The sequence below is a fragment of the Pteropus medius genome, unplaced genomic scaffold (genome assembly GCF_902729225.1).
Source record: "Pteropus medius unplaced genomic scaffold, Ma_sr-lr_union100, whole genome shotgun sequence".
NCBI classification, from domain to species: Eukaryota; Metazoa; Chordata; class Mammalia; order Chiroptera; family Pteropodidae; genus Pteropus; species Pteropus medius.
The window spans coordinates 1,594,556-1,615,743 of NW_024353790.1; the positions used below are offsets into that span (position 1 = coordinate 1,594,556).

Genomic DNA, 21,188 nt, shown 5'->3' on the forward strand with positions numbered 1-21,188 from the left:
GTCAGAAACTGAATGGGTCGGGGATAAGGCATGGCAGGGATTCTAGCAGAGGCTCCACTGGGCCCTGCAGATGCCACCTTTGACCCCATCTTTAGGGTGAGGTGGCAGAGACACCACAGTGATGCTGGAAGCAGAAGAGCAGCCACGAAGACTATAAAGAGTCACCAACACCCTCCAAATGGACCTCTCTGTGGGGCCCTGGTCACTACTGCTGCCACATCTGAGGTCCCTGTAAACAACAGACACCCGTCCCCAGAGGGCTAATCGGAAGTCCAGGGCGAGAGACACAGGACTCGTGGCCAGAGCCATTTCTGAGGCACAGTGGACTGCTCAAATCCAGGCACTGAGAACACTGCACAGCTGCTGTTATCAGCCACAAGGTCACAGGGGAGGAAGTATGTGAGGAAGTCAGTAAATGGAGCTAATTGATGCTTCCGATAAAATCCCCCACGCCGGCACCTGAATGGCCGATGTGGCTACGTCTCCTTGGTGTTCTCATCGTCCCCTAGGCACACACCACAGCACTTCTCACCCTCCTGCACCATCTACTTCCTTATGTCTGTCCACTCAACCGGTCATCCCCAAACCTCATCACGCATCGGAAACACCACAAAATACAGATTCCCAGGGCCCATCCTGAAATGACCGCTCTCCCAGGTCTAAGACGGTGCCAGGGAGCCTGCATTTCCTCCAGCCCCCAACGCTTTCTGACACTGCCAGCCTGGAATTTACCCAAGGACGGTATGAAGAAACCAGCTTCCTGTGGGCTTCATGAAGCCAGGGACCAAAACCTTGACCATCCTTGGGCCTAGCAGTGTGTGCGGCCAGCACAGAGTGGGTTGTATGAAGAGAATCGACACTGCGGCCAGAGGTCCAGCAACACCCATCCCGCATCTGCACACCAGTCGGGCTGCCTGACACCTCCATCCTTCTACGAAGCCCCCATGCTTCTTGCCACCATCCCCAAATGCCACTCTGGCTACAGGTACCATCTCATGACATCATTCTGTCTCTTCTCCAGCCCAGACCCCTCGAAATCCCCACATATCACTCGCCTGTGTGGTTTTGGTCCAGGGCATGATTTGTCAAGGTGGCAGTTTCCTGTCTTTCCACCTCACAAAGAACAGCTCCATCTTGGCTTCAGAGGCTTTAGGTCCGGGACACTGTTGAGAAGAGGTCTATACCTAACGTAAACTCGAGGTTCAGCTCTCACAGCAGCATTGGACACTTTGCTGCCTCCAGTTTGCCGGTCTTGGCAGGTGGACACTCAGTAGCCAAGGTTCTCCCCAACAGGAAGCTGAGCAATGGCCGTGACTGCTCTGGGAAATGCAGTCAGGAAGAGGAAGCAGAGTAATGTCCTGCCCATGCGGGTCAACCCGCCCTTCCCAACTCATGCACAGTACTTCCTGCCACGGACCGCCGCAGGCCGACCCTGTTCTCGCACCCAGATGCAAAGGGAAACAGCCCAGCCGTGAGCACATGAGGTCATTTTGTCCCAAATCGGTCTTATTATAAGACGCCCTGCCCCTCCGCTCATGAAAAAGGACGTGCCAAGGAAGGAAACACACGTTTTCATTAGACAGCATCTCTAGAAAACCAGAATCACGCTAAAGGCTTTTTCAAGGCCAATATGGCTCACAGCAAACTTTAGTTCATAGATGTTTGCTTCTGATTTCCCACGGTGACCACTCGTTACCAACTATTCTCTCAATTTCATAAACATAAACAATGTCCTCACGCACCCTCTTTAGCGTATGAGGGCTGAACCGAACCACTGGTTTCTTTGTAATCTCCTAGGACCCGTCGTAGCTCTGGAGGGCACCTGGCAAATGCTGGCTGGGTCGATGCACGTCAAGCTGCGATGCTGCTACGGCTACAGACTGTTAAGACGTGCGCTAAGCCAGCAGAATGAAGTATGGCTTCCATCTCGGCAGCAAACGTAGGACCTCCCACTATTACTTCAGGAAGGAGTTGCTGGGGCGGACAGTGGGCTGCATGGGGGGCATTTCTTCCTTGCCCCTGATGGGTGGGGTTCCAGGAGCTCTGTCTCCTTCTGACCCCTCACCACATATTTCTTTGGGGGGGCAGGAATCCAGAATTAGACCGGCGAACGTAGAAGGGAAAATGGAGCTGGAGTAATCTAGCCCCAGTCTTCGGCTCTTTGGGCAGAGGCAGCACATTTTCTGCTTTGCTGCTACGGCTGCTACGGTAGCCGTAGTGTGACATACACAAAATCTGCTCCTGTGTGGGGAGTGCTGCCCAGGGCAGCCCAAGGGCAGGAAGGCTTCCGAGTTTAGTGTTAGGATGCCCCACTGACCTCAGAGAGAAGACAGAATCTCTGAGGTCAGCTGTATGGGCAATAAAGGTGAGGGTTTAGTCCCGTTCTGCCTCCGTCCTTTGTTTCTAATTGGTCCAGAACCCAGGTGGGAGGAGAGGGTCTTTCTTGCCCTTCCCCCAAGCTCCAGCATCTGGTGGACTGGCTCATGGATATGGCATAGGGACAAAATGACTCCTGAAGACTAATGCTTCTAGCAGATGCTGTACTAAGTGTAAGCTATTAGTGTTTGCTTGGCGATCTACAGCAAATTGTCAGCTTTTGTGGTCATGCAGTTGGCTTTTTTTTGTGACCCGGTGAGCAGCGCTCAGCCTTATGCCACATGTAATTTTAAGATGACTTTGCCTACAGGTGAGTGGCTCTTTCTAGAGGGTCAGATATGCTGTCTAAAGAAAGTGTGTTTCCTTTCTCAGTGTGTCTTTTTGTATCAGGGCCAAGCAGGGCTCAGGCCTTAGCCTCCTAAGCAGATGGTTGGGTGCCTTCGGCAAGTCCAGGCTAAGCCTAATGGTGGGGGGCTTTCGGAGGGAGGTGACTACTGTCTGCCCTTGACCTACACAGGAGCAGGTATATTGAGGTGAAAAGTCAGCTATAGGAAAGGAGAGTCCCTGTGTTTGCCTACTTTCTAGACATCAAAGCTGGAACAATAGTGCAAGGCAGCAAGTTCTGTAAGCACCACTGATAGGTTGTAGCTTCAAAGGATTATTTATTGCCAGGCCTATCCAGGCGGCACTCGATTGGCTGCCCCAAATTCCATTCCACATTCAAGGCCAAGAGGGAACTGAGAGGTGAATTCGAATTTAGGTGGCTCATCCACGGGTTTGAGAGTCTCCCCACGCTATGGGGTCTCAAGCTGGCTCTAGATTGCTTGGTTCTCTGACCCAGATATCACTGAGACTCTGCTCTGGACTTGGCGATGATCTTTAGATCAAAGCACTGCATTCAGGCAAGACTGTTGTGCGTAGGTAACTGCTCAAGGAGATGGGAAACAAAAACTGGTTTTCTACATTTGGAGGGTGTGAAGCCATTTGCATTTGCATAGTTCTCAATATGGAGAACATGGAGGAAATTCTACAAAGTTTTCTATAAAGGAAAATGAAAAGAAGACATGATGCTCTCTCTCGCCATTTCTCTTTTCTCTAAGTGATAACTACAGCCTGGACTGAACTGCTGTCAACTGGATGCTGCACAAAATTCACCTGAGCACCACACTAACCTCCATGTGCCGTAATTACGGTCCTCGGCTTTGTGGCGCTCACATATGGGGTAAAGACCAGCACATGCGTTGTTTCTGCTAATATAAATTAATCCCTGAAAAATGTATTTTTAAATTCATATAGAATTTGGATTCTCATATACATAAATGGGCCTTGCTGTCTAGAGATGTTTATTAGCTGCCAAAGGCATCCCTTCTCCATCTGCTCTAACAGTAGGAAAATGCACTCCAACCCGCACATCTAAGAGGACGTTCCCTTGACTCTCCCTGTGTCTTCCTCCTCCGGATGTAGCTGTCTGCTCTTCAAGGGTAAACATCACTCATGGGTTACCTGTACTCATCATCTTCGCCTCTTTCCCAGTTACTCCAATCTAGTTTTCCCTTCATCCTCTCCAACCACTAAAATAGCTCTCTGTATTATGATGTTGCTTGGTCTAAATGGTAGGTATCAGCCTCTTTCTCATATAACTTCTTGGCAACATCTGACACTTTTGGCCACTTCCTTCTGCTTGATACACTGTCTTCCCTGGGGGACCATGGTCCCTTATTGTCCCGACATTCCTCCTACCTAGGTTGATGTTCCTTTTCAGTCTCATTTACAGGACCATCCAATGACTCATTTATATCTTCAGCCCAAACATCGGAGCATCAAACCAGTATATCCAGGTGATTATTTGATATCTCGGCTTTGAGATTTCACAGGTAACTGAAACGAAATATTCCCAAAACGAAACACAATCTTTCTCCCAAACCTGGTCCTCTTCCAGTAAACGCCACCACCATTTATGTGGATGTACTAGCCAGAAATTTTGAAGCCACTGTTTCTACTTTTTTTTGTTTCACTCTAGATATTCAAAATCATTACCATCTGCAGTCAATTTTTTTTTTTTTAAACTTCTTAATTCTCTCTCTTAAATGTCGCTTCTTTTCTCCATCTCCACCCCGGCCATCTTTCATCTGTACTAGTATAATGTTCTAAACCTTCTCCTGGAGCGTGTAGGACTAGCGCACTGCAAACTTCAAATTGCAAACTTGATGCCACCCATCCTTATCCTACCAACGGAAAACTTTTCCACGCCTTTTCATTTCTTCAAGGACAATGGCCAAATCTGTGATATGGTCTCCAACACCTCCCATGTCCAGTTCCTGTCTCTTGCTGACCTTACTGGCCGTCTCTCCTGCACCACCCCAGGCTCATCACTCTTCTCTAGCTTCCTCCAGGGAGTCATGGTCTTTCCGTATTGCTTTTCTGCCATGAACAACCTCCCACCACAGTATGACTTATCTGTCAGATCTCAGTTCGGTCACTACGTCCTCAAGGCAGTATCTGTATTTTTTTCCTTTCTTTCTAGCATTTATAATTTGCAATGAATATTTGGCTTAGAGTCCTCTCCCCCACTAATCCACTTTGCACTATTGATAGGGTGGGGCACACATGTTTTTTTGCCCACATCAAATTCCCAGAGCCTGGAATAGTGCCTGGCACATAGTACATACTCAAGGAGCACTTGTTCAATGAATGAATGAACAACTGTAGCACTGGGGACCTTGGTATAATTAGTGTGTATGATATTTCTCTCACGACCATGGTAATTTTTAATTAGATACTAAGTTCTGTAAAGAAATTGGTCCATAATTATAAAATCATTCCCATGAGAAAACATGATCAGCTTTGTGATATCTACTTCATTTTATGGATTCTTCAAAGAGAGCACTGTAGTGAAAAGTGGGTTGCCTATATTTACCTTTTATTTAGATTTAAGATTTACATCTTCTGTGCCCCTGGAAATCCCATCTATATTGTTCAACATAAAGCCAGGAAGCTCAAGAAGTTTAACAAATGACTAAACATCTCTTGCAGCTTAATATTCACTATAAGAGTAGAACCTAGGTTAAAATATATTCAAAATTATTAAACTTGAACTTTATTAAAAACGCAGCAACTCAAACCAAGGCCAAAGAGCCTTCTCATGCCAAACCCTTGATTTACTGAAAAATTGATTTTCACATTTATGTTCTCCTACACATCGAAGTAAGGCAAAGCTACCTTACATTAATGTGGTACCTTCCCTTACATATGCAACGTAATAATAATTTGTTTAACACATTGGTTTTGTAGAAAATTATTAAGATTTTGGTCCTTTTTATTTTTTTCCAGGGATTTATTATCTGTTTTCTCAGAAGTGAGACTTAATGTGTATAGACTCATTTCTAGCTTACAATTAATTGGCATTCAGAGATTGCAGTTTTTAAAAACTACAATATCAATGTTAACATAGTATGATAAAACCCAGGTTTTCTAACTGTATTTAAAAGGCACCTAGAAATGTTTTGTCTTTAATTCGCATACTCATTCATTTGCTCACGGATGGCTGGAACAAATTCCCAAGAAAACCTCAACATTTGGCAGTTGGAAATAATCATCCGCCTTAGCAAAATCTTTGTTATTTGTACTTCCACCCTGAAATGTGAACGCTATAAAACTGCAGAACCCTACATTAGATTGGTGCAAAATCTTAAACCAGAGAATGTGCCAGCATTTCTCTCCCTGTCTTTTAAAAAGAGTATGCGGATTAATTACAAAGTGCTGATTGACCTGGATTAGTCTTTATCCCTGTCTGCACAAAATTAATTCCTACCACTTACATCAATTAGATTGGGTCGAGATGGATAATTCAGACTGAACCCAATACAAAAACTTCTGTTCACTAAGGCATTTGAAGTTAACATGAATTATTTCTGCTAAAAAAAAAAAAAATTCTTGTTTATATATGGAGAGTTATTAACGGCATTACGACTTAAATTTCTCCATGCTCACTTTATAGAATTATTAAAGCTGGCTCAGGCACTGCTGAATTGAGGGATCATTGGGAACAGTTTTAAAACATTTGACTAGAAAAAGTAGGAAACATGTCTACCATTTTTTCCATTTTGTCTTTAAGTATCAGATAATACTCATATCAACATATAAGGGGTCACAAATACTGTCTACGTTAAAGACAAGGGAACACGGTGAAAAGAACTCGTAAGGCTTCCCTCTTCGCTCTTGCTGAAAACACTGGATAGTAGACTTTTTAATTAATAACGAGTTAGCTAACTGGATTTTCAGTAAACAGAACTTGGGCCATCTCAGAGGGAGCATCTTTACCCAGGCCACCTCCTTCTCATAGTGACCTCCCTCTCCCCTCTCAATGGTCTAAACCTGTCCCTTGATGCCCCTGGAGGTAAATTCCTCCCCTCAGGGGCATCAAGGGATAGGTGTAGACTGTCCTTGTAGGCTGGTCCTTGTAGGCTCCCAAATCTGCAGTCCCAAAAATCTGTTCTTGTTTCTGCAGACAGCAAGAAAGTGGGTACGGACACACAGTTCTTAGCCATAATTTTAAATGGCTGTAGACACCACTATTAATCAAATAGTATAAGAGATTGTATTACAATTAACCATATTAGGGATTAAGCAGGCTACTATATTTTGCCTCCAGTTAAATGGAAAACAGATGGTTCAGACATCAAATTTCAGAATTTCTTTCCCAATAAAGACAAGATTCTACACAAGGGGTTTGTCAGGTGTTGTGGTGAACACAGGTGAACCCCCCGATCTAGTCTTGTGTCTGTGTGTATCAGAAAGGGGTCCACACCATGAAGATGTCCCCACAGAGGATGTTATGTGAATTAAGTCCAGAAGAACAAACAGAAATAAATAAGAGTTGGGGGATGGGGTGAAGGGCAGGGAGAGGGATAGGTGCGCAGACCCACGGTGCCAATTTGGGGGAGCTGCAAGCAGCACCATAAGGTAGAAACTGTGGCGTGTGTGTATTTGAAGTTGTGAGGGGGAGGAAGAGACAAGAATACAGACGTCAGCAGGAACCAGGGCACGCAGGGCCTTATGTATCGTAACAAAGAGTCTGATTTTATCTTGAAGCAATGAGAAGGTTCTGCAAGGCCTGAAATCGAGGAGTGCCGTGATCAGACCTGTGCTTTGAAAAGGCTCTCGATGATGTTGGGAAACAGACTGGCGGAAACAAGAAAGCAAAGAGGGAGATAACGACCAGCCAGGACAGAGAGGCTGAAGACAGGCAGCGGAGTGAGGTGCATAGGTTTGGGAGTTGCTTCGATGGGGGCGGAGTGTGAAGGAGAGGAGGAGCCAGGGAGAGGGCTGCGGCCCCTGGGGTGGGCCCTGAGGGGCTGGCATTGCCATTCTCAGGGGTATGACTAGAAGAGTAGAGGAGTTTTTGTTGTGGGGTGGTGGGCGATTCAGGAAAACACTGAGTTCTTCATCTTTAGACATGTAGGCTACCACTAGTAATTTTTTTCCATTATAATTCCTCCTTCGAAAATATTTTTGAACACGTACTGTTTTAGTACGTTTGAATTGTCTCGGATTATAATCCATCTCTTTCATCTCCACTTCCCACAGCTCCTAACACTGCGGTTGCTCAGCGAATGCTTATCTCACGATATCGTCACGACAAGTTCCCAGACAGAATGCTCCAGGTTCAAAGGGTGAGACCTAACTATATAATAATTCTTAGTATACACTGCCAGGTGTGCTCCAACAGGACAGAATGGGTGTGCACCGTCGGCAGCAATGCATGAGAATATCCTTTTTCTCTGCAGCCCTTCCAGTGTGGTCTTTGACTTTTGTTCGCTTGGTAGGTGTAAAATATTTTCATTAAAAAATTTATTGACGTTAAATATATCTTCAGATTTAGTTGTCTATTTTCTTTTTCTTTCGGGTGAAATACCTGTTTGTATCCTCGGACCACTTATCTGATTGAATTTCCAGGTGTGTGTGTGACAAGCTTGAAATTGTGTTGGTGGCATATTTTCTTTGCATGTTGTTAAAAAGTCTTAAGTTTTATGTAAATCCATTTGTCCATCTTTCTCTTTCAATTTTTTTCCTTCAATAAAATTTTCTCCTTTATAACCGAAACTGTGCTACTCCAAATATATAATTCCTTAATTCATTGGGAGTTCACTGAGTTTATATATATATGTTATTGTATGTGGGCTGAATCTTAGATATTTTTTCTTTTGTATTATACCTTGCGGTTAGTAACTTCATCTTTACTAAATTTTTACTTGATTCATCTATATTTTAGAGGTATTTCATCGTGATATTCATGAAAAATATGTAGGTTCATTTTTGCTATTTAATTTTATCATTTGAGCTTTAAATAATCCGCATACTTATTCTTTCACTAAGAAAAAAAAAGTTTTATCATTAAAGACAAGCAGCCAAAATAAAACTATCTTAGGAAGGGAGTAAAAGACTCAAGATACCCAAATATACTAAAAAAAGAAAAGCCAAAAGCCAAAGTTGTAGCGGTAGGAACTCCCTTTTTCCCCGGACCACACTCCCCCAACCTGGAAAGCATGAGAGAAAGAAAGGAAAAGATAGAAAACTGTATGAGAAAATGCACCTGAGACACTGGAAGCAGTTAAAGACCGCGCTTTGGTGTCTGAGACATCTGGGTGTGAGTCCTGCGTCCACCACATACGACCTTAGGCAAGTTCCCAAATCGTGTAAGTTTGCTCACCTTGTGCGTTAATAGATGGTGCAAATGGAAGTGGGTTGGAGGGGATAAGCGTGGGTGCAGGAAGACCGGTCAAGAGCTATTATCACAGGGTGGTACAGGGGAAATGACAAAGTGCATGCAGATCACCTACTTGCACTGCCTGCTGGCACAAGGTAAGCTCCCAAAATGTTACCTGTGGTTGCTAAATAGTTTTCAGCTAGGCTACTTCATCGATTCACACAAAACTTTTGCATTTACCACTACACTTTCAATAAAAAACAGTTCCTATTTTTTATAGAAAATGTGTGAGGCGTAATCTGGCATACTGCAATTTAAAATAAAAGTGAAACCCAGGTGCCATAAATGTACTTCCATAATAATTGGTAACAATAGCTTAAACCCAATTGGCTCTCTGCCCTAAATTTACATGAAGATCATTCTCAGATGAGCTTATATCACTCCCTGGGAGCAAGTGGATTCTGGGAAAGTCAAGGGCAACAGAGCTTGGCCTCTGAGGTCATTAATTCTGTCATTATTAGAATAAAATAGCAGTTATCCACATTCTCAAGAGGTGAGAAGTTCTGCCTAACTCAACTTTCTGGTCACATTAGGGTTAACAATTCAACCTTCTTTCAACCCTTGTTAATTTTTAAAAAATTTTTTCTAAACTGGGTCATACAAGTTCCCACTCAGTAGGTAGGTACCTCTCACGATTCAGACTCTTGCTCTGCCTCAGAGCAACTTCATGACCAAGGGGCGTCACACCAGACTCCAGGAAGAGAGGGTAGATGAAGTGGGTTTAAAAAACACTGATAGGATAGTACGCTGCAGGAGGTTTTCCTTTCTTTCTTAAATAATCTTTTCATGGCTAAGTATTTGCATATGTGGTGGGAAGGCAGGGTTAGATCTTCTAGAAACTGAGTTTAGAAGAAAAAAAAAGTCCATTAAGGGCTTTGGCTTACCTAGATTTTATTCGACTACAGGTGTATACAACGCCCTAAATGAGAATCTCGTGTCCTGAGAAGTGTTCTTGAATATATTTCAGCATCTAATAGCAAGTACTGTCTACAGACAGGCAGAAGAAAATCCACTTTGCCTGCCAGGCTCTTCATCTAAACACTCAGGGATTCTTCTGACTAGAACGGGGGGGCTGAATTAGCTGCAGCCCTGCAGAAGTCACGGATTACACAGAGCGTTTAAAAAGAATGTAGAAGTAGACAGATGTGCAATGCCTGAAGATAAAAGGATCTTTTACTAGAATGGCGTTTACCTCTAAAGTGTTTTTGGAACTTGTATCCATGATGATTTGCCCTTTAAAGAGGATTCTAAAGGTTAATTTTCGGTGGCATAAGGACTGCAGACAACTGCCAAGATTCTATTCCCAGACCTAAATTATATAATCAGAAATAGAGCATTCAAACTGCACATCAAATAGTCTCGCTTTCTGGCAGACTATGAAAAAAATCAGTTTCAATGTTTGAAGTAGGCATTTGTTTATATAATGCAACCGACCATGACTGCCAAACACAATAATTAAATGCTTTAACAAGTGAGAAATCTTGCCAGAATATGTAATTTGAGGGGGAAAATAAGCAGAGAGTTGATATGTAGCAGAAAATGCTGAATTACTTATTTCATGCTACTCAGAAGCAGACACTCATGCTGTGAGTCTACCTGCAGAAATACTAAAAAAGAAAAGAAAACATTAAAAGGCGCTAGTTATTTTATTCAAATCTTATCTTATTTTTTTTTATCTATAAATAGGGCTCTTTCTTACCACTCAAACTTAAAAAAAAGTTCTCTCTCACCTTCCTTTCATTTTAAAATTACCTGTGTGAAAATAGTTAAACATCAATAAAGAAACAAATAATTATATTTTTATCTTTTCATTCTTTGAATTATCAACTAAAAATTTATTCATTTGGGTTCTTCTTAAGAGGGGAAGAGTATGATTTTTTTGAGTCCATGGTAAGGGAGTGCTTTTACGTCATTTAATTCTACAAAAGCAAACAAACAAAATGGAGTGTTAACCGAATCATCTTTAAAAATTCTTTCTAATTCTAAAATCTTCGGTATGATTTTCTGTTACAACATTCAAAGGAAAAAATGATAGTACATTAACAAAGAGCTGATGCTATGATGCATCAATGCTTTAATATTACTTAATAATGGTAAACATTCCTCAAATATGACTTACATAATAATCTTTATGTATATTATATATAAATAACTTAATACATATATGTACATATTTATATTAATTATATTGCACAGTGTCAAGGTAATAATGACTTAAAATTTTTATTCTCTTATTTCACCTAAGTGCTATCGGTGAAATATAGCAAAAATTTAACATAGGCTTTTAGTTACAATGAATAACTAATTAGAGCTTTTCAAAGGCTAAAACTTCAAAATCATCCTTAATTTCCATGTTCCGTCATCTCCACGATCAAACAATATAAGTGTCCTCTGGCTTCCCCAGGAACTTAAAGGAACAGAGGAGAAAACTGAAGAGGCAGCAGCAATTTCTATAATTTGTACAGCATTGCAAAGCACCTAGTAACAATGACTTATTCATATGGACATCCACGGACTGGAGTCTAACTTTCTCCGTGGTATCGAGAGAACCCAGGCAGTCCTTGCACCACTTACAAAAGGGATAGGTAAAGGAAATATTGGAAGACTTCTGGTATCATTCCCCCTTCCCATTACGCAAAGTGTAGTTTCTTGATAATATCTGCGCATCTTTTGTGTGCCCTGGCGGGTAATTTCTTTAGTATTAGGGATCCCCTGGTCCAAGGGACCATAAGCCTACTTGTCAAAGTCTTCTAACTGGTTACTTTGTTTTCGTTCTTATCTGCAATCATTCTCCACTCCAGAGATAAAATGAATCTTCAAAAAGCTAAACTAGATTACATCACTCCCCTGCTTAAAACCTGTAAATATATTCTCATTGCATTGAGAATGAAAGCCAAACTCCTTCACGTGGCCTGCAAGGCCGTACATGATAAAACTCTCATGCATCCCTCCAGCCCCATCTCATTGTCCCACTCGTCCACTAGCCGCTGGCCCCTCACTAGCTGCTGGCCTTTCTGGCTCTCATTCATTCATTCTTTCATTCATGCCCTGACTTCAGACAGGCCTTCCTCAATCTCCTCCTACCAATGAAAGTCCACTCTCTTAGGAGTACCCTGTTCTCATAATTCATAGCACTCATCGCGATTTATAATTATACACTTATGATGGTCTTTAAGATTATCTTTCAGGTCCACTAGACTATAAGCTCCCTGCAAGTGTCAGTCTCGCAGTACTTACTACAGCACCTGGTATATGGAGCCCTTCCCTAAATGTTGGCTTCACGAAAGACTGAGCAAGTGAGGTATGGGAAGACTCCTGACTTTGACCAATTCCTTGACAGTCTTGCGCTTTGGTTCCTTCTTACTCATCATGGCTCTGCCCTTTTCTCTTTAAAGGCGCACTCTTCAGGACAGAGGGGGAAAAGAAATACAACAGAAGAGCCGTAACATTATGTTACAGTCAAATGGACTATTAAATGGGGTCAACGATTAATAGACTCCTTTGCTATGAATGCTCATGTGATCCAGGGTCTCCCCATCATTCCAAGGATAATTAGTAAAGCCAAAAGTTTGATGAAAAAGCATAAGAATGTAAATATCTTTTCAATAACCTTAGCTGTAGGTCTGATGTGTTGGCACAGCTACACAGGGCCCCATTCACAGAGTGTGCAGAGCAGGCCTGTGTAGCCGTGGGTGGTGGTCCTGCTCAGTGTTGCCATCTGGAGTTTTCTTCCAGCTCTATGCTTTGCTCCTAGGTTTATTCTTCGTCACAAATCAGCATTTATCTTATACATGTCTTTAAAAAGATGATTAAATGGATCACATTCCTTATAAAGTTAGTGAAATAAAAGTCAGTGAGAGGTTAGAAAAAGAGACTCTACTTAAGTTATTCTTTTTATTAGAAAAAACACCTCATTACTGATTTTTGAAAATTGACTCTTCATTGTTTATTTACTTTTAAAACATAAGCACATGTGAAAATACTGTATAAAAATTTTTTTCTTGATTATTTTTCTTGATATGTCTATAAAAACTCACGGGGTTATGAAGAAAAATAAACATCTATTTCATTGAAGGAGCAGGGATAAAAATTAATAAAGCCACTGCTTTCCTTAAATACAAAAATCCCTTTAGTAATCCTAGGAATGGTTTCAAAAGGAAATTAGAAATACACTTTAAGGTCAAAATCTGGGTTTGCACAATGTCGATAAAAAGAATACCTTTGGAAAGAACCTGATTGAGTCAAAGAATCATTCTTCACCAACTGCTTCACAGGGTTCTGCCAAAAGGACCTACATAAACAGCTGTAATAAATGTGACGTCATAGTAAGGTACTGAAAATAACTTAGGCAAAAATTTACCCCAAAGACCACCTCATGTTTTTACATGTTAGCTAAGAGTTAATTCTTCCCTTCAGTTGAAGCTTATGGGTTCAAGCACAAGTCATTGCAAGGGAGTCAGACATCAAACTAGGCCAGAGAATGTCCTCCGTAGGAGCTCAGATGCCCTCTCAGAAGCCTCCTCAACCCCACCCATCCCTGCAAGAGTCATTTCTTTTTTTTTCGTTGCTCCTACTAAATTAGCACAGTAAAGGCATAGCCCAGCTCACTACAATTATGAGTCTGGAAGGCTTTTGTCCCTCTCCATTTAAGGACTAGCTATAAGTCAGGAATCTCCTTTTGTCTCTCCTGAATCCACCGTGAAGCTGTGCAAATGTTTGGGTTTAAAAAAAAAAAAATCAATGTTGTTTTTTTCAGTGATCTTATTTTAGCCATCCAACAAAACTAGGTGGAGGAGGGAAAAAAAAGCCCTGAGAAGAAGGTTTAAATTAAAACGTTAAAAATAAATTAGGATTAACAATTGCTTTGAGGCATCACTGCCATAAAATAAAAAGATTACTGCCAGATGTACGAAATATATTGGTCATAATAATTTGGCACTCATTTTATTTACATTTAAGGTCAAATGAGACAAATTCTGTTTTGTATTACTTTGCACAAAGGAGGAGGACTGGAAAAACTATTTTGTATCACGAGAAGACTAAAATATTTTTCCAGAAACCAATCAAAAATTAAATAAGCAAAAGAAATACAAAATTTTAAACCTTTACCGTACACGTCCCCCAAAATAATCAACTTATTTTCAGTGATTATATATAAAGCATTGTGATTTTAAAGTCCTTTGTGCAAGGATTTCAGGTCAGGCCCGATTAGGGATGCTGGCTGGAATGCCAGACTCTCACTTGGTCATCAGCCAGCAAGACTCCATGGAAACCGGTGAGTCCCAGCAGATCAAAGATGAGTTTAGCACTAAAGAAGTGCTTGAGACAACCCAATAATAGAAACGATGCTCAATATGGGTGCAGTTTCTCAAATGGACCATTAAATTTTATTGCAGAAGAACTCAAAATATCACACAAAATCTAGAAATTTACAAAGAGAACTGTTGGCTCTCAAAGAAAACCATAATTCTTTCTTTGGAGCTAGACTACAGGGAGTGGAAAACCTATTTGAGGGAGCCATAAGGAACCCAATCATTTTGCACTGTGTTTAGAAGGTGTTTTGGTTGTTTAAGTCTCCCATGGTAATTTACTGGGGTTTTTTGGGTTTTTTTTTTTTAGCAAAAGTTGCAGGTAGGGCAGCCAATGTTTTATGTCCTGTCTTGGCAGGTTACAGAAAGCAGTGAGGTTCTTGGTCAGTCTATGTGTAGGCACCAGGACACAGCAACACGGGAACACAGAAAGCCTTTTCTAATTCACAGAAAAGCTCTCACACCAATAGCAACTAGCTTTAAAAAAACAATAGTAGACTTTTAGACTCAATCCTCACTTCTATATTCCTGGAAAGACCTATTTGTATATAAGTATTTTAGCCACTCTGTGTACAAGTTGATCTTCAAATACTTCTGCTCTTTATGTCTCTTTAAACATACATGTCTCAGATAAGAGATCTTGAAGCCTTTTATACCTGATGATTCAGAAATCTTTGCAAGGAACAAGTATCACGTGACAATAACAAGAGAGTATTTTTACTTGTTATTGTTTGTGGATTTAATACCAACTTTAGTTCTAAAGGAGGGTCATTTCTGTTTTTCACTATTTCACTTCTTTCCATACGTCTGAATTCAGTTTCTCCAAAAATTCCTGAGCAGTACAGAGGTTGTATAAGGAAAACCATGTGATATTAGGTACTTTTAATGCAGGAAAATATTTCTGCTTGAGATAATGAAACACCTTGTTTAGAAACATCTGTTGCAAATTGGAAAAACTATACTGCTATGAACAAGGAAAATTAACTAGATTATGAAAGGATGTCACTGGATTCTGTGCTTCAAATTATTCTTTTCCAAGATACTTTATAATGTTAGATTGCATATAACAAACAGAAGTCCATTCTGTCCAAACCCCATTTTAGTGTTGTATTAAGACAACATAATGTCATCTCTTGTAAATTTGTTGAAAACCTGACTCAACTGAACACATAATAGAAACAAGCAACCTTCTTAGTGCTGACCCTTAGTCAAAGACTAGGTACCCATAAAGTCATGTGTGGAAATTCTTTTTAAAAGTCCTATTTATCAGAATAAAATATTTTAAAAGGCTGGCATTCAAATATTTGGGGATGCTAGAAACTTGAATTCTTAGTGTTAGGTAACCAGAGATGATACAAACCCAGTCAATTTTTACATTTTAAGATTTAAATGGCATCCCCAGTACCAAATAGACTAATTTAGCAAATCCATTTTTAGAAGCCTTCCTTTCTTATTACTTATCAGGTAAAAAAATGTGAGTGTGTGTGTGTGTGTGTGTGTGTACAGACACCCCCGTTTGTGGAGAAAATAATTTTATTAATACAGTTGATATGATGGCAACTGTGCTAGGCTAGAAGACCAGATATCTTGTGTTCAGTCTCTGACACAAACTTACTGTGCAAATTTGGTGGTGTCACTAACTCTCTCTGGGCCTCAATTTTCTCATAAGTAATGTGATATATTTAAGACTAAGTCTTTTCTATGTTTAAAATTAACACCTAGGTGTGGCTGAGGTAAGCACAGAGAGGGGTCGAGACACTAGGCTCATTGGATTTCTGGAAGGTAGGATTCTGCCCCCAAACAGAGAAAAGGGGCATTTCATGAATGGAGAAAGAGGACAGAGGTGCATGTTAGCAGCGAATAGGCCGATATGGCTGTAGCAGTGCGGGTATAGGATGGGGAAGTAATAGGACATATAGCTGGACAGAACCAGACCATAGAAGCCCTTGAAGGGGGAAGCCAGTGTTATCTGTGGTGACTTCAGCTTGTTGAAAGGAAGACTAAGTTTACCCTTGTTCCTAGACTCTTCCCTGGGAAATGTTCCAATCTGAATATATAGGCTTACTTCAGACAACCACAACCTCATCAAGACTGCAAAAAATGGAACATCTAACCCTTTAAATACATTTTGTCCACATTACATGTCTGCATTACATTTATATAACTGCCTCTTTTATCCAGAGCATTGTCAGAGTGGAGGGAAGACTCAGAAGAAAGACTCATAGACATATCTCTGTTGCTGCTGTTGATTTAATGGGGAATTCTTGCTCAAGCAAGGATATTTCCAATGTGGAAAGAAAAAATAATGGCATCAAATCAGCCATTGGATAACCATTTCACTTACGAGGGGGGCGCAAGTAATATTATCACAGGCAGACAGACTTTCTGAGGCCAAGTTTATATATTATAAATTCCTTTGGCCTTAACTGTGTTTTTCTCCTATTACCTGAGCTCTGGAGTAAGGCTCCCCATACTACTTCAACCAACTTCCTTGGGTTGCCAAACCTTAAGGAATAAAGAAACAAATACCAGAAGTAGCTAGGGATTTTACCACCTGTTGTGTAGGTAAGAAAAACAATAGTCTTTCCCTAGTGATGTGTGTTGGTGCCTTCAATGAATGGAGAAAAATTACCCAGCAGGAAGAAAGCCCCCTGCTTAGCATTGACATTAATCATTAAATCAAATCATTGAATCCTTGACACAGCATCTAACTTGCAACCTACAAACAGATTGTGTCTAGACTCAAATTTTGGAGTCTGGAACACATTTTCCCACAGACATAAAGGATAAATAGGTTACAAATACACCTACATTGGTCTATTTAACTTGGGTACTAAATATTATGCAGAGCCTGTCCTCTTGATTAAAATTTAATTCCATCCAGCTATCCAAGCCAGAAAACAGGCATCCTCAGCAGCTCAGTTATTGATCTACTGTCTTCGGGCCCTGTTTCGACAGCCAATGTCTGAGCCCTAAAGATAGAGGAATAGAGAAGAGAAAGTATTTTCTAACATTCACTTAAAATTCCATGAGGAATTAGAAGCATACCCCACAATTCTTTACTGAGAATAGTATGACTCTGGCACATGCTCCAAAGAACAAAGCACTAATTCGCTTAGAGCAGGTTCTATGTGTGATTCTGGAGAATAGTGTCAGTGGGATTATGGGCAGGTTCCAGCAACTTCGACTAGAAGATGAGGACAACACCACAGCTGTTCATAACATAAGACATGCTCCCTCTCCTTCAAGGTGCCAAGAAGTAATCTGAGTAACTTTGTAGAAGGATGGGCAATCTGCAATAGTATGGAGAGATAAAAGCCAGGGATTGACAGATTAGACTCAGAAATGTGTTTTATTTAGAAAATAGGAATGCAACAATTAAGTACAACAGCTCCGCTTTCATGGGCACTGTTGGTTGCTCACCCCAGCATCAATTCTCCACTTCCCCCTTCCTAACAACAACTTGTTTTGTTGAAGTATCCACCTCTTCATCCCTTCTACTCCTAGCCATGTGGAATAGGTACAGCTGATCCCATCCCCAACTCTATCGGTGGACCCTGATTAGGTTAAGTCTGTGTATGGCATTCTTAGTGTGGTTACTGCTTTCCATGATGTAAGTGACCTCATCAGATTGGGAGAAGGGATTTGTATCCCATGGCTGGGGAGAGGTTCCTCTCTTTCTCTTGGTATGTATGGACAAGGGAATCTGTTGATCTGTTTGTGTTTAGAAGCCATCTTGCAATCATTTAGCAGAACCTGCTTGAGAAGGAAGCCAAGAAAGATGGCGGAACAGAAAGAAGGAAGAAACTAAGTCCTCAGTGATGTTCCTGAGTCAATGAATCTTAAAGGCTACAATCCCTCAACAGAAGGTTTTGTTTTAACACATTTGAGCAAGCGTCTCTATTATAGTTTAAAATATTCTATCTGATAAAGTGTAAAACCAGTGAAAACTTCCAATGAAACCAGTAAACCAGTGAAAGTACGACAATTTGGGGCTGGGGGAGTGGGAGATAAAAGATGTAATAAACTTGAGTGTGCTTTGAATGTTAGAAAAGGAAGTACCTTACATATCTCTAGTATTTCCTTCCTGAATATACACTGATATATTAGAATAAAAATTCTTTAGAAAGTAAGTCTTCAATTTGCTATAAATCTAAAATGCAAATTATTTATCATTTGCTCTAAATGGTTCAGGAATTACATTTTTCTGAACCAAGATACCATATTATTTAACTAATTTACTGAGCAACTGCTCAGTATACAAGAGTGAGCAAAACTAAATAACTTGCCTTTCAGGCCAAAACCACCTGATGGTAGTTAGGGGGAAATAATTCATCCTCTCTACTTATAAATGTAAACATTTGATGTTCAAATTGGTGCTCCCTAAGCATGGATGATTTGTTTAATTGTAAGTCTTGAATGAACTTCTGAGAAGTAGTTAGAAATAATTAGAAGAAAAAGTTTTCTTGGCTGTCTTTCAAGATGGTCAGAAGAACAATCGTGAAAGAAGAAAAATAAATCCAAGTTGTTCAATATCTCACAGCACGTCAGCTGGTCATGTCAACAAAACTCCTTACCATCTGTTTTTTGTACTCTAAAGTGACCGCATGAGTATCATAATCATTTTCATAAGTGTTTAAAATTTCTCAGCTAGAAAAGCTCATATTTATAAAAAATCGTAAGCATGGAAAACTTTGGAATTTTATTTTGTGTCTAAGGGACACATAGTTGAGACTGGTCTCCAGGTGTACAAAGTGGTAGAACAGCTCATTGAGTTCCAAAGGAAAAAAGTCCCACATCCTCCATGAGAAACGAGCATTTTACTACTAACCTCTCCTCAGGCTCGCTCAACTCTACACTTACAGGCAGAACCAATTTAAAAATGGAGTATTTTCCGAAAGGCTCCTGGTAAATGATTTTTTTATTTCTACAGGAAAATGCGTTCCAGGTTCTAATGGTATATATCTGCCTATAAAAGCTTTTTAAGCCATAATGACCCTCAACTGTGGGATGTAACCATAGCGTATCGTTGTTTTGATGGAAGAATACACGTTTGAGATACAGGGCTAATCCTGACTAGGGAGATGAGTTGCCGAAAGGAAGAGGTAAAGGCAAGGATTTCCAGACCCTCTCTCTTCTTCTCTCCTTCAACCGAGCATTGCCCATAACTAGCAAATTCTCACTTTGGGATGGTCCACGGAGTAGGTCCACATCCCTCCGTTCTACAGCCCACTCTTCTGAGTTCTTCGCTCCTCGCTCCTCTCTCTCCCTAGGAGGTTCAGACATGCCATCATTCTTATGGTCTCCTCTTCTCTCCTCAGGACACTAGGCTCTATCACACCGTTCACTTCACAGCATTCCACCGAAACTCTTGCCACAAAATGCATAAGAACGTCTGAGTCTTAGAGTTTCAAAATTAAAAATGGGATAAAATAGAAACACATTTTTAAAGTGCTATATCGTTGTTTTCTATTATTGCTCTGTGAAACTCTCTCGAATCACTCATGTCTGTATTACTATAGTTTTATGGCTCATATGTGTATCTCTAAATTCCGATATCAAGATATATCACTTAATAAAAATTGTTTATGCTTCATTCTCTAGTTGTGAGAAGTTCTCTAGGAGATGAGGTTTGTCCAAAAATTTTGAAATTTCAATTGCTTATGGGAACAATGGGGAAAAATATTAGTAATGGGAACTGGCCTCCCAAGTGGCCTTTACTGCTTTTCACATATAGTTTTGGCTAATTAGGCTCTGTTTTCCGGGGAACTGCCCATTCCAAAATATTTTCAAACAAACTTTTGATATTCAGTTTAAGCCTGGCTTAAACTGAATATCGCCTGCACATAACATATGCTGTGCATACACGTAGTTTTACCAACTGAATCTTTATTCGTTCCCAGTCTTTAAATACTAGCCTTAAGTGTCCAAACATTCTACAAAATGTCTGAATTTTTGAAAATTTTCTATCAAAAGGGCATTTTGCTAAGAGAGAGCTCTTTCTAAATCTCAGGGGTGATGTGTGCCAAGCCAGGCTGTGCCTGGGTGTGTTCCGAGGCTTTATCTACCATTGTCTCATAGACAGATGAGTGAGGCTGAGGGCACAAAGCAAAGAATTCAGTCACTAAGCCAGGCGTTCCCCAGGAGGACACATTTCCACAGCTGGGGGATGTGGTCTCCACCCCTTCACTCCCCTCCTTGACCCCAAGAAGGAAAAATGCCATTTCCCCAGGAAGGGCTCCTCCAAAGGGTCTCATACAGCTCAATGTCACATCTTTAGACCTGGCAGACCGAGGAGACCTTTTTTGTCCTTAAGCATGTTTCAACAAGTAACTTTTTCTATGTAAGCAAAATATTGCCAAAGTTATCAATATGTATTTTGTTTAGAAGAAGACTTAGTGTGAGTGCATTTAAATGTGATTTTTCGAAAGGACACACACCTTGGCAGGTGAAACTTGCTTGCAACTTGTTTCAAATGATTCTTCTTCCATGAATTCTTCTATTGTTTAAAGAGGGAGGCTAAATCTCCAGCTAAACTTACACATGAAGTGTGGAGTTCTTAAAAATGGCTCTGAATATGGGGTGATTGAATGACGCTTAAAAGCCCATAATAAACAAAACTGTTGCTTCAGTTTAAAAGTGCCACCACATTTTAATTTCTAAAAGAGATCTTCCACGACTCTTCCTCAGGTTTTATATTACAGGATCATCCTCCCCACAAGACACCTCGTCCTGCC

General features: G+C 40.8%; 1 protein-coding gene across 4 annotated transcripts in view; it reads right to left on the reverse strand.

Annotated features, from left to right (window-relative positions):
• The window catches only part of PLEKHG1 (pleckstrin homology and RhoGEF domain containing G1), a 203,936-nt gene that overhangs the window by 121,448 nt on the left and 61,300 nt on the right, over nucleotides 1-21,188 (reverse strand). Inside the window, exon 1 of one of the 4 annotated variants that reach the window (XM_039851336.1) lies at nucleotides 1,056-6,746. The exons of the other annotated variants lie outside the window; for them this stretch is intronic. The gene's annotated coding sequence lies outside the window, so the exon portion shown is untranslated. Of the gene's footprint in view, nucleotides 1-1,055; nucleotides 6,747-21,188 lie in introns of those variants that run through there. 4 annotated transcript variants of the gene reach the window in all.